At 48.3% G+C, this 15921-nt stretch overlaps 1 protein-coding gene across 2 annotated transcripts in view; it reads right to left on the reverse strand.

Annotated features, from left to right (window-relative positions):
- Nucleotides 1-15921, reverse strand: part of BCL9L (BCL9 like) — a 172267-nt gene that overhangs the window by 83896 nt on the left and 72450 nt on the right. For both annotated transcript variants that reach the window (XM_061550894.1, XM_061550892.1), the window contains exon 3: nt 2728-3150. The gene's annotated coding sequence lies outside the window, so the exon portion shown is untranslated. The remainder of the gene's footprint in view (nt 1-2727; nt 3151-15921) is intronic.

Raw genomic sequence — 15921 nt, forward strand, 5'->3', positions numbered from 1 at the left:
TATCGAGGAGAACAATGTGTGTAAACATCAGGTCTTCATAACCGAATGCCATGCTATGTTCTGTCTGATTTCAATCAAAAGTGAGGGGTTGAGAGAAATTGGGACACAGACTCTCGTTTGGGAACATCCCTTGTTCCACAATATAACCATTAGAATAATACATCCCTGAATCACAGCAGACACGGAAATCAAAAAACATCCGTCTGTCCCTCAATCGAGCAGTCAAGGGGAATTAAGAGGCAGAATCTGCCTGCAATTAATCTGTGCTGCATGAGACTTTTTCCCTGCGCTGGTCTCTCGCGAAATCTACTAATGAGGCGGCTGCATATATCATTAACCCTCCGATGTCCATGTTTTACCACCCACCCCCGAACGCGGCACTCTTGTGATCGGAGCGAGCCTCTGTCACTCGGCAAGAACAACCCCGGAGCATCCGCCGTCAGTTCCAAGTCAAAAGTGCGGATAAACCGGTCCTTGGGGCGCGCAGTGACGCACTCCGTTCTTTAGAATCAGGTGGTCGAGACACGCCGGGAGGGGGGCCTGCATGTTCTTGAGTCAGGGGAACATTAACTGCGTGGGAGGTGCACCATTGTACTGTGACTCAGAAGCCGAAACAACAACAACAGCTCTCCACACAAAAGACGTCCCCGTTGTTCAATGCAGATTGTCCAATGACAGCAGAGCCATGAGACAAAATAACACCTCTGGAATTGGCACGGTCCCACCGACTATGAAAAATAAGAAAAGGTTTTATCCCTTCTGGCAATAACACAGGTCGTGTTAAGATGTTCAAACGCCAAATAGATATCTTTTGCAAGGAATCAAGTCTGCATTAACCATACTTCGTACTTGTGGTGAACGTGCAAGGAAATACGCTCTGATGATATATTTGCATTGTATTTGAAACCGATTTGCCTACACCAGAGACAGCCTTCTTTACGATCCAGTCGCACCAGTTGTGTTAGACCAGAGAACGCCATGAGGTGAACAGTACAAAGACAATGCACGTATCAGAGCATTCATAGCTCGGGGGTTAGCAGCTGTATCACGGGACCTTTTTGGCAGGATCAACATTATGAAAAATCAGATTAGGTTTTACCCTTTCTGGCAATGATACGGGTGTTAAGATCTTACCGAATAATATTTATTTTGTTAAAATTAGACTAGTATTAGCTCAGTAAACTTTTTTTTACTAAACTTTAGTCATCATCATCATCGTCGTCGTCATCTTCAGCCATGGTTATTCCACCGATGGATGAAAGCCTCACCCAGCCCCAGGCCGCACTCAACTCTCACCATCCTGCAATGTTGTAAATCCACCTGGCACCTGCGCATGAACCGATTTCACCGCTCTATCTCCACGGTGGAAGGCTTCATTTGTTTAAATTAATATTTAATATTAATTTAAACAAATGAAGCAATCAAATGAATTTTCTAATCCTCTCGCTGTGGGTAGAAACGGGGGCGAAACATAATCGAAGACCGTTTGCGTTTTGCAAACCTGCTCTTTGATGTTCGCACTTTTAACGTGGATCAAAGTAGATTAATATGAATTAAACTGCATTCATTATAACATCTGCTTCGGTTAAAACGATCCAATTTACCGTGGCTTATTTGGGATCTCAGACTGCACAATGCAAAGAAAGCTTCTGGATTTTTAGAGCTGGACAGGGTTAGCTTGCATATTCCCAACAGCTTTGCCGGCTTTCATTTAACCACAGCTCTTTGAATTATAAGCAACATAGTAATGCCAGGCATTAAATACATTTCTGCATAGGCCTGCACACCCACATCAGCACACTCTATCGCCAATGCCACTGAGTGAGCGCATTGTGGCGAAGCGAGCTTTTACACTGCCCTCATGCCAAGCTATCAAAACATATATTACCCTTTCCCACTCCGATATCGTATGTGTACATCATCGGGTTTTTTTCCACGCGTACCTGGAGAAATCCCACTCCGTGTTCAAGAGGGCGGGGGGGGGGGGGACACACTCAACACTGCCATCTCCTGACCACAGCTGGAAAGCCCACCTGGTCAGCCCTGGAGGCCACACATCTTTTAATGTGTGTGTGTTTGCATGTTGACCTTCTTTCGCACCGTAAGTAACCAACCGTGCTAATCGGAGGTGCGGGGAAAGGGACCAACTAAACGCAAAAAGCAGTTCTAAATAAATTCGTTTTCAATCTAGACTTAAAAGTGCATAGCTCCAGTGGCTTCCTAATAGCGGAAGGAAGAGCATTCCAGATGGCCGCAGAAGCGCATCTGAAAAGGGGCGATGCGGTTGCCGTCTTTGTTTCATGGATAGCCAAAAGCCGCTGCTGCGAGGATGACCGGAGTTTGCCTAACGGTTTAAAAACCAATGCATCGATTCATCAAAGGCAATACGAATCTTACACTCGTGGTACGCGCATAAAGTCGTTCGCGAATTGCATTTTCGATTCCTACGCCCTGCATGCAATGGGCTCACGTGACGCTCCACTACCACATTACATTTGCCACGGGAGAATTAAAGAATTGATTCTCGGATGGAATTGCACGCCGTAAACCACGAGGGGCAGGGCGACTTGTTGATCGTCCGTCACGTGTGCTAAATAAATAAAAACAAAGGCGAGAACAGCGGACAATAAGGAAGATGCAGGAAAGCAAAACGTTGTTGGTGGAATGAGATGGGGGGGGGGTAAGTGGAGGAAAGGGGGTCGGCGGCGGGGGGGAAGCGACTCTTACCGTCTCAGAGACCGCAAGCGGAATCCAGATCAGCCATTCCTCCCGAGACGAGTCTGCGATGAACGAGCACACGGCAGGGGGCTCGCTCACGTGGCGGCGGGGGTGGCTGCGACTGCGAGCAATCCGCCGTATTCCCAACGTTCCAGCGACGTTCCAACGGGGTTTCCGGACCGAGGGCGGCCGCGTCTCGGCGCGAGCACCTGCCGAGCGCTCTCGTTGTCTTGCCGTGAACTTTATCTTCGCGCCGCGATCCTCTCGGGTTCAACGGGCGCCCAGAGGCAGGGGGTCAGTCGGGTTCTGCCGAATTCAAATCGCGCAGGTGGGGAACCCCAAGATATCTATGTGTTTATAACAATAAATCGCTTTATCTTCATCCAGGTGAGCACAAGGTCAAGCGGCGGACGTCGTCGTCGTCGTCGATTCCTGTGCACAGGCAGAGGTAAAACGGCGACAGACTGTGACTTACTCAAACGTGGACGCATGCAGGACGTACTCGTGTTAAGAGATCCAGTCGAGTGTATATTCAAGTAAAATATCAAGGACAAAGAGCCTGCAGCAACTTGATTTGTGTGCCTGTTTTGCAGGAGTCTGTTGTCAAGTTTACACGTAAGGTTACGTCCTAATATCTGTACTCCCTCTTTGTATCTTACCCCGAGTCTACTTTGCAAAAGAGACACGTCATGTTGGCGGTGTTGCATTAAGTTAGAGAGCCTCATCGACTGACTCACTGACTGATACGGAATGAATAATGAGGAATACACATATAACAATAATAGCAGCCATTCGTACAGCAGTAGACAGGTTAGTAAATTACTATTTAAAATTATTTTATCTTTCCACATATATTTATGCATCTGTAAGGATGGTCGCCAATGCGAATCGTCCAGCAGCGGATTGACCATGGCTCACGACGACAAAGGTCGAGGAGTATTTGAGGCTGACCCTCAGCAACAATGGTGCCCCCCCCCTTAAACTGTCGTCCCCACAAGTTTGGGACGCACTGTGACCACGTCGGGAGGAGAGGCAATCTTATCCACGTGATAAACATCACACACGCACCCCCCCTCCCCACATCCCAACATTAGAATCGCTGTCCTCTTACGCGATGGAGCAGCACGACAAAACAAAGTAATCGCGATCGTAATGCAGCAGCAGCAGCAGCAGGAGAAGCACTCCTTTTGTTCGTACCATGCCGCTTCGTCCGTCGCAGAAAAGAGGGGCTTAGCCCCGGACCCGCGGCAGATATATATGAAATCACACTTGCATTGGGCACCCAGAACTTATATTAGGGGCTTTGGCTCCAAAGTGTTTTTTTCTTTGCAAAACTTCAAGTGGGCAAGGAAAGGTACGGACGGAACGATCTGTGCTCGACATGCCATGTATATTGTTAGCGTGCCAAGCACTGCTGTTTGACCGAGCCACTGCCAGCCCTCTCACAGAGAGCCATTGCTCCAAAAAGCCCAACCACTGACCATTTTCACAGCGGTTGTCCTGGCCTCGATCCCACGAAGGAAAACGTTAATTCCCTCTGTGTGCACTTGAAGCCTGCGCTGCCAGGGGATTCCGTGTTCGAGGGGAGGGGGAAACTGGGCTGTGGGAAACTACCACTGCCCCGCCCTTCGTTCCATCGTGTCAACAAATTAAATTCATATTTGTCATGGCCCGTTCCTTAACAAACGTCTTCTTGGAGCATGTTTTATTTAGCCTAGGGACCCCCCCCCCCAATGACAGCTGCCCCTGTGTGGTAAAAGATGAAGATGAACGCAGCACCATACTGAGAGTCGGCATTAATCTGCCAGTCGGGTTGTGATGTTTGCTGCTGGTCTTTCAATGAAGCGATTCCATCCTCAACGACAAGTAACATGGGAATGTGCCTTCAGGAGAGGCGCTCGTAATGGGTGTGTACTACACCCGCCATGACATGCAGTTCAGAAACACCGTGGTCATTCACGAAATATACACAAACACAAACTTGAATTGCATTGGGGACATCCTTGCAGCAGCGGTTTTTGGCTGGCCATCGAACAAAGATGGTTATCGGTATTACGCGCTTTCGGATGCGCTTCTGCGGCCGTTTTGAACGCTCTCTGATATTAGGAAGCCACTGGAGCTATGCACTTGTAAATCTAGATTGAATACTCATTTCCTTAGAACTGCTTTTTGTGTTTAGTTTGTAGTCCTTCTCCGCGCAACTCCAATTGGCGCGGTTGGCTACGTACGACGCAAAAAAATCTCAACGTACACACATCCAGTAACCGTGTCTCACTGCGAGTGGCGGTGGCGTGGCACTTGGCGAGGAACCTTTCAGGGGTCCCTTGGACGTGCACCGAGTGGGAGGGTGGCTCTTGCCGCGTGCCCATTGCCAATATTAACTCGACCCTGTAGTCGCCCACTAATACACTTAAGCATTTCATTTATCAGGCAGGAAAGTATTGTATTGTGTAAGAGTTGACCCATGCCCAGCCAATTAGAATAACCCACCATCAATCACGCTTGCACGGTAAGGGGGGGGGGGGGAGATCAATTTAAGAATTAAACAGAATCTACTCTGAACTGCCCGTAATCAGAGTTACCTGAGATCAATTATAATCCACCTAGGAAACCACCATGCCAAAGCACGGTCGCGGTTAACACCACCCCCTCGGTCGCTCGCTACGCAGGCAGCCTTGGGCTCGACGCACACACACACAAACCATCGCGACCCGGCGCGCTTCAAATCCCAGCTGCCGGCGGCTTTCACCATGGTTACCACATCTACGTCTCTATGTAAGGAACGAAACAGTAAGACTTCTCCACAAATCTGGCTGTCGCCTGATGAAGCTGGTTGTAATTACTGGCGAGACGTCGTGCTCAGATTGTAAATGTTGTGGCTTGGCTCTCCAACACATCGGTGTGCTGTACTAGTATACTACACTATACACTACACACTAGTGCTGTACTAGTGACGAATTGGCCACGTTCTGTTTACATGACAACCCTTACTAACTGGCCGTGTCGGGTGGTGGCGGGTTTGAACGACACATTTATATATTTACGCGATCTAACCCAAAAGACCTCTGTTATGGAAATTGTTCGCGAGAGCCTACGTGTTAAACTCATTTTTATTTATTTACCCCGCTAAATGTTTTCCCGCGCGCGTGTAATTGCACCGCTAACGCCGCACTCTGCGCATTCCAACGGTGGCAGGGGGTGGCGGCTGCGTTGGCAGGCGCACACCACGGTCGGGGCACTTGAACGTATCCGCACTTTACACCTCGCACCGTATCCTCATTATCAAGCTGGCGAGCGAGCACCGGGCAGTCAAGCCGTTTACAGCCGTCCGACTCATTACACCAGGCAGCTGCTCTCTTTACGTCGCGTGGACAGGCCCCCGTCGTCGTCGTCGTCGTCGTCGCCGCCGCCACCGCCCCGTGACGGATGGGCCAACGTCGGGCCCCGTGTGGGTCCGCGAGCGACGCAGCAACAAACAGATTTACTCACAGCGTGAAGAGACGCGCGCCGACCTGTGCGCCGTTTGCGCACCGAGCTACGAGAGCAAGCGTTCTTGTACATGCTATGTCAGCCGGCAGTTGACTGATCAACACGCAGTGGTGATGATTGCTTGTTGATCATGATGATGGACAATGTCCTAGCACTGGCCGCAGCTTAGCTAAATAGAAGAATCGTGGCTCCAGGTCAGGTAGTTGCGCACCGAGCTACGAGAGGAAGCGTTCTTGATCATGCTACGTCAGCCGGCAGTTGACTGATCAACGCGCAGTGGTGATGATTGTTTGTTGATCATGATGATGGACAATGTCCTAGCACTGGCCGCAGCTTAGCTAAATAGAAGAATCGTGGCTCCAGGTCAGGTAGTTGCGCATTGAGCTACAAGAGGAAGCGTTCTTGATCATGCTACGTCAGCCAGCAGTTGACTGATCAACGCACAGTGGTGATGATTGCTTGTTGATCATGATGATGGGCAATGTCCTAGCACTGGCTGCAGCTTAGCTAAATAGAAGAATCGTGGCTCCAGGTCAGGTAGTTGCGCATTGAGCTACAAGAGGAAGCGTTCTTGTACATGCTCCATCATCCAGCAGTTGACTGATCAACACACACTGGTGATGATTGCTTGTTGATCATCATGATGGACAACGTCCTAGCACTGGCTGCAGCTTAGCTAAATAGAAGAATCGTGGCTCCAGGTCAGGTAGTTGGCACATTTAGCTACGAGAGCAAGCGTTCTTGTACATGTTCGACATCCAGTAGTTGACTGATCAACGATGATGGACAATGTCCAGGCCTGGCTGCAGCTTAGCTAAACAGAAGAATGGCGGCTCCTGGTCAGGTAGTTGCAAGTCCAATTTCTCAAATCATCATCCATTATTATTATCGTCATCATCATCCATCTGGGATGGGTAAAATGAACACGACCTGACAATGTTGTAATAACTGGTGGAAAGACGATGATGATTGTTCTGTGGATGGTCCTTGTCATAGGAATGTGGAATGGCTACCACTGACGCAGCACAACAATGGAGCGATGGAAATGATCTTGTGTGCAGCGAGAAGGCGAACTTGTTACATGACAAGAACACGAGATGGCGACAGCTTAAGGAGGTCTTAATCCAACAGTGGATTTATCGGGGCTGCTGCTGTTGATGATGTCACAGCTTTAATCATGGAGGTAAAGCATCGCCAATGTTTTCTCGTGAACAAGGAGGCTACGAGTTTGCAGTGTATAATTACAATGTACACATTTTTTTTTGTTACAACAAAAATGCTAAAAATGCCACGCTTGTTATACACAGGTGCACATTCGTTTTCTTTTTTATATGAAAAAGCTTGCTGGCGGTATGCGACTGAGCATTAAATAAATAAAGGCGCGCACACACGCACGCACGTACATTCGCGCCGATGTAAATGGAAATCCAGCTCTGTACACACACACACACACCTGTGATCTCACGACATTCACTCAAGGTGGCACAAAGGGTCTTTGCACGTACTTGCTTGTCCTGAGATGCACTCGTGTGTACAGTGGTATCGAGAGCGCTGGTTACGAAAGACCATCGGTCTGACTCTACTCCCTCCAGTGTTCTTTGCTAATTTTCAGAGGGGGGCCCACTTTCGCCGATAAGACATCATCAGTGCTGCGAGGGCCGCCACACCGCCTTGCAAGAGGTGGTTGTCGCGTGTTGTGTATTGTCGGGGGCCGTACGTCAGGGACCCGCACTGAAGGCCACCAGGGGCTGCCAGTGGTCTGCTGGCCTTGCAATGAAGAACACCTGCTCTACTGAATTTCGATTTAAAGCTTTCGTGACTGCAGGGATTCATCTTCTTGGTTCTTTTGGTAAAGTCACGTAGAAGGGAGATAATAAAATAATAAAACATAATTAAATACAATTCTCACGACGTTTCGGCCACAACGCAAGCAGCCGTCCTCAGGTGAAGAACAGGTCTGTCGGAGAGACAGCGTCTGAGTCAAGGTCTTCAAAGTCAAGGTTCTTTGGATGAGAACACATGTCACTAACCCACCACCACCCGACACAGCCAATTAGCTTCGTCCTGTTAACAATACATGCCCAATAGTTACTACTTTAGCAGACCGTTGTGTTGGAGAGTAAACCCACATTCTAGATTTGAAGCTTTCGTGACTGCAAGGATTCATACTCTTAGTTTTTACGGTAAAGTCACCTGAAGACGGAAGCTTGTGTTGCCTCTGAACGTCGTGATTTTTATTCTTTAATTTTTATTAATTTTTATTTCATTTTTTACCTACGTGACTTTACCGAAAAAACTAAGAGTAGTAAACCCACAATAACCCACGACTTTCTTCTCTTCCTAGTTTGAAAGCGGTCATGTGCTACAGGGAAGGACTATGCCCATAACGTCATCTCAATGCAGATGTTTCCCTTTCGTGGCAGAATTGACGACTGCATTGAGTCTTTGTTATCTGTGCTAACGTGCCACTGCCCGTCCACAGAATCACCAAAGACATTGTTTGATTTTGAATATGATGCACGGCTCGTGTGTGTGCAGGGAAGCCCTGTGCATCACGATTGGTAAAAAGATGTTGGTAATTGTGGGTAATTTTTCTGCAGGCTGGGGAGAAGTTATGATGATCCACATTTGTTCTTGTCTCGTTCCACGTGGGATCTGCTATGTGTTTGCCTCATCAGTGCCAACAGCGACCCTTCGAACATCAGCATTTAGCATCCTTAATTAAAGACGCGGACCGTTCAACGGCAATGACATACGCGCTTAAGCGCTCCATGCATATGTAAATCCTTTACCCTTATAGTTAAGCAAGTGGATAAGCCTTAAGATCCACATGCTGAGCCAGTGTACAGGCGAATGGCGGTGGCCTCGGTAACTATTCCCATCTGCCTAGAAATGTCAAGTCACGTTACGGACTGCGATACAAATGCAAGTTGTCGTTACCATTGCGGTGGTGGTGCGCTACCCACCAACTTGATGGGTGCAGAAAAAAAGTTCGCATAATGAGGCAAACGCCCCATCAAACTTTGGCATCAGAGCTGAAGAGGAGAGGGGGGGCGACTTTCACTTCTCTCCCCATTCTCGTCAAGAACCTTGCTCAAACTTTGCCAAACGGAACTCAACACTTTTCACTTTACAGCCAACGTCCAAAGTGTCGGTAATGGCCCGCGAAACGGCCGATCATAAAACTCTACGGAGTAAAAAAGTTGGACCTTTAAAAGCGAGAGAAGAGCTACAACAAAAGGGTCTGGTTGCTTGTCGACACTCCTGCCCCCCAAGGGAGAGGGCGGTGAACTTCGCTGTAAACCTGACAAAACAACAACAGAAGAAAAACTAAACGTCGCACCAAACGTTTCTCACTTTCGGTTCAAGGGAGGTTTTTCTGCACCAAATTCGCTCTTTTGAAACAACGCGTGCCTTCTCACAAATCACGACCAAGGCCGACTCAGCAAGCAGCCTTCTCTGCGAAGTTCTACAACCATCTCCCTGCAGTTCGTTCTCGACTGCTCGTTAACCGCGGACTCTGTCGTCCGTGCATTGGAGACGGACGAAAAGAAAAGTCTCGATATATATTGAGGCTTTTAACTTCGGCAATCTAATCTTTGGACAAATATATTCGAGTGGAGCTACAAGTAACCTTGGTCACAAGAGGATCTCCTTGCCCGATTTTCTCTTCTGATGAGTATTTTACCACTCTTTTCTTGCTATCTCAATGGAGAAATGCCTTCTTTAGAAATGGTTTTGATAATTCGAAAATATTTTTATATTTGATACATCTCTCCATGGATCTTTAACTGTGCTCCAGTTGGTTATTACTTATGACTTATATCCCTTTATTAACCCATGGATGGATGAATATTATGGGGGTTGTTTGACCACACTTCACCACAAAGGTCAGAGTGGGGGGCTGCTGAAGAAGTGTCTAGGATTGGGTCAGACATAGCTTACCTCTGATGTTAGCCACAGCCAGGAATCAAACACAGGAAGCCAGATTCAGTGCAGGATGCACGAACCTACCCAGTGATAACGGTAATCTATATACATATCTATGTATACACAGAATACAGGCTGATGGAATGCTTAATTCAATATATCTGCAAAGTTGATCCCAAGAGTCACAATATGACATTTTAAATATCGCACACGCCATCATTGAAGGCACCCAGCGTTTCATTATTAAAGCGCCCCCCCCCCCCCCCCCCGTTTTCGGCTCGTCATGGATAGGGTTGGCAATTTTCAGCAATTAAAGTGAAGGCAGGGTTTATTGAAAAAAAAAATTTCAACTTGAAAATAAATTCCAGTCGTGTTCATTTTGCGGACTGATTTGCATACTGAAAAAAATGCTGGAAAGCCTACATTTTAGAAACCATCTTAGATCTCATTAAGGAAATGCCAAACACCTGATTCATTGGCACTTGAAAGCCACACACTGATACTATAAACTGCTGCTTAGCATTGTTAAGCACCATCTGTCATAAGAAAACAAATATTACTTTTTTTCTCTCCAATATATAAGTTAATTAGCATTTAGAATTTTTCATCATCATCAACAGCCGCATTCTATCCACTGATGAATGAAGGCTTTCCCAAGTTATCAACCATTAAACGAAACTATTTAAACTACTTTTTATTTTACCAGGGTAAGGCCTACTGAGCTATAATATCAATACAGCTCTTTTTGAGAAGCGACCTGGCCACAAACGATGGCTCAATGGAGTGGCTTACCACGTGGAAATGCATTGCAGCCAAATACTCTAAAAACATGACTGTTCATTCTAAATGTTGGTGGGAAAAAGTGGAGGACCCGGACAAAAATCCACACGATCACGGGGAGAGAGACATGCAAAGTCCTAAACATACAGGCGTCAGGGTCGGGATCGAACCCACAACCATGGTTCATACCAGGCGAGGTCGTTAACATCTCCCCCACCATGGTACTCCTTCCAGTGATGGATCCTGCCCAAGGCCACTTACGTTTCTGAAGAGTCACAACGATGTTCTCTGATCCATGTCCTCCTCTCTCCGTCTCTCTATGTCATTAATTCTCTGCAAGCAACTCTTCACCCTTCTTTGTGTACTTCTCAGGTTTTGTTGCATTGTCTGTCGGTTTCCACACGTCCGAACCGAAGCAAGCGAAAGGCACCGATTGAAAATGTTCCTCTTTACGCAATTGGGGGACGCCACTTTCGATTATATGAAATACATTTTCTAAAAGCGCTTCAACCTGGTTTTGCCAACCTCATTTCATTACTAGAAGTCCTCGCTCACCGCGTGTTCACACAATGCGTTTTCGCTATGACACGGTTATTCTTTTCGGGAAACTTTTCGCACAATGCGGAACGCGCACCCCTGTTATAACGTGGTTTCTGAGTGGTCTACGACAAACTAATTTCTTGAGCTGCGCGGCCGACCGGTGTGGGAATGCTGGGTACACACGCGGAATGATACGGCACGTGGCGTACCCTCATCTCAGTTCTTTGTCCGGTCATAAAAAATTACATATATATACTTTTGATTCATCCCCTTCGTTCCACTGCGACTCCTGCCCAGCTCTGGCCTTCGACACCACGACATTTAACGAAGCGAAAATATTTTTGTTCCGAGGGTAGCTTTTGCGAGCCGAGCTTAGGAGCGGACGAACCGCAGGGCATTCAAAAGTCAACAGCGCAAAAATCCCACCTCTGTAGGAGTTGCCACTTTTGCAGCCCTGCGGGCGGCTGGCCCGAGGGCACAAAATAAAACGGCGGGGGGTGTGTGCACGCTTGTCCCGCCGGGACGGCGAGGTCTCCGATGGCCCTCGGCCCCCGTCACGACGTCTCCGCTGTGGCACCCAACTCCTCGGCCTGAATGACGACCACTACCGGCAGCCAGCCCCAACTCCCCTTCCGTGACACCAACACAGCACCCTCCCCCCATGCCCCTCACCCTCCAGCGTCTTTCAGTCACCAGGGATTAATGCCACGAGCCAGGCATATTTATGGGCTTAATAGAAGATAAACAGCCGGGCAAGAAACCCTCTCTGTTCACCAAGCTCGGACGCTCGCAGAAAAAAAGCCACGGGATAAAGCTGCCACCGCCGCTGCTACTGCTGCTGCCACCTTTCCAGGGTGTACGGCGAAGGCTGGGGTTGGCCAACAGTGGCAGCAGAGTGGCTGATTCTTTTGGCTCGGAACAACTCCACTGTGAGCACAATGGAGTATGAGCAAGGCGCCGATTTAGAAGGTCGCTGCAGAATAGGTATGGCTGCGTAAATTCTCACCAGTCTCCATGCGTATCCAACGCAGCAGCGGTGCGTTCTGGGAGCTTACTCATCATTACCCACAAGTCAGTCCACTCACTTCCCCTCCCTCCCCACCTGAAGCATGGATCTTGATAATCAAAGACAACGTATTTAAATGAGAATTATAAATTCGACGGTATATTCTTTTAAATGTGCGCATGTTCAATACGAGTACCACCAGGGGGTTTTACACCTGTGAGTCATGTCAACTGCAGTTAAATAGCAGGTTATGCATCTGCAAAGAACACTTTGTATCGCAGAGTCCGTGTCGGAATGTGATCACATAATGAAGACAACTGTAGACGGGAGCCAGTGGCACTGTGGTTTGCGCGCTGCGCGATGAACCTCACACTCCGAGTCCGATTCCTGGCCACGGTGAGCATTGTTGGGCAAGTGCTATGTGAAGTGGTTTTTGGGCAATGCCCTTCACCAACCAGCACTGACCAGCACAGTGAGGTATGGTCAAGCAAATCCTGAGACTGACGCAGTGTGAGGCAGTCTTCATCCAGCAGTGGACGGCTAAAGATTGGAGCTTTAACGAACGACCTCGTTTTTAATTAAAAAGTGTTTGATTTAGAAACGCAAAGACGTTCACACATGAGCGTCTGCACCGTCGGCATGTATTATCTGTGGAAAGTCAACTTGAAGCGGTATGAAAAGTGACAGGATGTCTTTTCGGAAATGTTGCTGTTATTCGTACGACTTTAAGAGAGGGCAGATTGGAAGAGGGCAGACATCCCCCGCAGCCAATCCCACGCGGGAGAATCTGAGGTCACGTGACTTCATTGGACCAATCGAGCATGCCATAATGAATGCCTGATTGCTTGAAATATGCTCTGTCTGCAGTGCATCAATAATGCATCTGTTCGCCTTGTAACGTGGATGTTCATAAAAAATTAAATGTTTAATGATTGTGGGCGAGTAAATGCAGTAATTAAAATCACAACAATGGTTTTTACCGGACTGTGTTTTGACCACTCAGGATTGGTACAAACAAGGTATTTTCGCGTGATAGTCAACGTGGGTTGGTGAAGACGGGAGCATAGATGTGGGATCAAAGAAGTACAGTGCAACAACGGGTGATGCTGCACCGCTCCCCGAGGAGCTGGGCCCTCTCGAGACGGTAAACATTCGGTCGCAAGAAAAACTAAACTTGGTAGGTTTTCCTTTTTATAAACGGTCAAAGTCTGCAGTGTGAATTAAATATGCAGCTCTCACCCAGTACCCCGGCCATGTCCAGATGTCGGGATGTACGTTGACCGTCCCTGTGTGGTGTCTCCTAACAGCCTTGTTCCCAACCTGCCCCATCACGCTCAACTCTCGCTCGACTACGCGAACGCCGACACGTGACAAAACTTTGAGGGCCGGGGGGGGGGGTGACGGCTCTCGGTGCCGAGCCCTGTGTAATCCGACGTCCCAACGATTCAGCCGGGTTCTCAAGCGCGTAGCGCCGCTGATGATTCGTATGTACGTTGAACTTCTTTCATATCGTACGTAGCCAGCCGTGCTAATCGGAGGTGCGGAGTTACTCAGCCTCGTCACCAATGACCGCACAATGAAACATTGTTGGCCGTGATTTTTTTTGTTACCCAAGGCGGCGGCTACGCGGCCGGTTTGGCACTGTTGAGCACTTCAGTTAGAATCTGGGAAAGCCCTCCTCTCACAGATTTGACGCTCCCATGCCGGTCACCAATGACTCAACCAAAACAAAGGTCTGCCAGTTGTTGCAGAGGTGCACATTGAAGTTCAGGGATTCTAGCCGAACGGCCGCCCTGGTTAATACTGCGGGTGGATTAACCGTAAAAATGTGCACGAGCTGCTTTACCGTGAGTGTTAAAGATCACGTGAAGCAATTTTAAAAAAAAGTTAGGCCACGGTTCGAATTTGCGAAATTTGAAAAATAACCCTCAAAATAACTTACTTGAATGAAGCCACGTAGTTAAATCGCCCCTGCTGTGAATCTACCGCAGACAATGTCCGTGAAGCAAAAGCGTCTTTGTGACAGCCTTGCAACTGTAAGTATGGGGGCGGGTACCAATGTACTCACGATTTTGTTTATTTCATTTGATAAACGCAACTGGAATACACTCGGGGCAAAAAAGTGATGACTGCTGCCTGGAGGCAAACCACTTTCAATCAGGGCGTGAGCGAGCGCCGAGTGTTGGTTGAGAGAGGCCCCCATTGAAGTGGATCGGGTATCCACAAAGGTCGACTCAGCCTTAAAGGGGCACCTTGTGCAGTGTGTAAACATCAGCACTGGGTATAATAAAGTGGCTGGGAGTAGCGCAAGCGATGCCGCCACGTTGCACACCGAGATGTTCACGAACACTGAAGCCATCCTCTGGCCACGGCTCGAGTTTCCCCACGCAATGTAATTCTCAGATGACCATGGAGAGACATTTCCTCACCTCACTAAAACTCTGAAACTTGGCTATCACAAATTATTGCTCAACCAAGTGGCTCACCGTGTGGAAATTTACAGCAGCCAAATATTCCAAATGCACATTTCTCAATGTGGAGGGAAAAACCGGAGGGTCTGGAGAAAAATCCACGTGACCACGGGGAGAACATGCAAACTTCAAATATACAGGTGTAAGGGTCAGGTTCGACCTGCAGACCAAGCAAGGTAGTTTAAATCTCGCCAGCGCGGCTCAAAACAAGAGTCCAACAGCACTCCCGGCACATGATCGCTCGTGAAATAAACGGCTTGGCTAAGAATAATTATATACGTGTGCCTCCCGCACCTGCACCCAAATTGCTGTGACTAAATCACCCGGAATGTGCCCGGATCTCGTCAGAACCCAGAAGCTAAGCAGGTTTTAGGCATAGACAGGGATTGGATGGGCAACCACCATGGATAACAGGTGCTGTAGCCTGCAAGATTACCCGGTGGGCAGCAGAGGGCAGTACTGTACAACCTATTATTGTACAGTACTTCTATGCTGCCGCAACGATGCTCCCCGCCCTTCACCAAACCACACATTTGCTCTGTGTATCGTAACCTACCGGGGCATATATATTTCTCGATTAATTTAAACCGACGTAAAAATGCAGCGCGGTGTGTGGCCATCAGCGCGACCGAGGCAAGCCCTTTAGTGCTCCGCGCAGAGGATCAATGTTGAATAATACCGGTTATTATATTTACAACGCGGCCACACGTCAAAGGTATTGAATTGGGGCGACCGTTTTACACGCGTTCTTATTGAATAAGCGTGTGTTGCGAGGGCAGGGTGGACATCGCTGCCAATAAACAACAGGCTCCGAGGCGCGCAGCGCACACCCCGCAGCGATCCGTCTTAACCCACTTTATTTAATCTCCTGGGCTCTGCAGTTTAACTTTTAAGAGGACCCCACGTCGCGGCGCGTGAGTGTGGCGGAATAAAACGAATCGAGGCCTCGACGGAAGGCTTTCGACCCCCCCCCTCTGCTGTGGGCAA

Source organism: Lethenteron reissneri, chromosome 13, assembly GCF_015708825.2.
Source record: "Lethenteron reissneri isolate LAM-NWPU_2019-01 chromosome 13, ASM1570882v1, whole genome shotgun sequence".
In the NCBI taxonomy this organism is placed as follows: Eukaryota; Metazoa; Chordata; class Hyperoartia; order Petromyzontiformes; family Petromyzontidae; genus Lethenteron; species Lethenteron reissneri.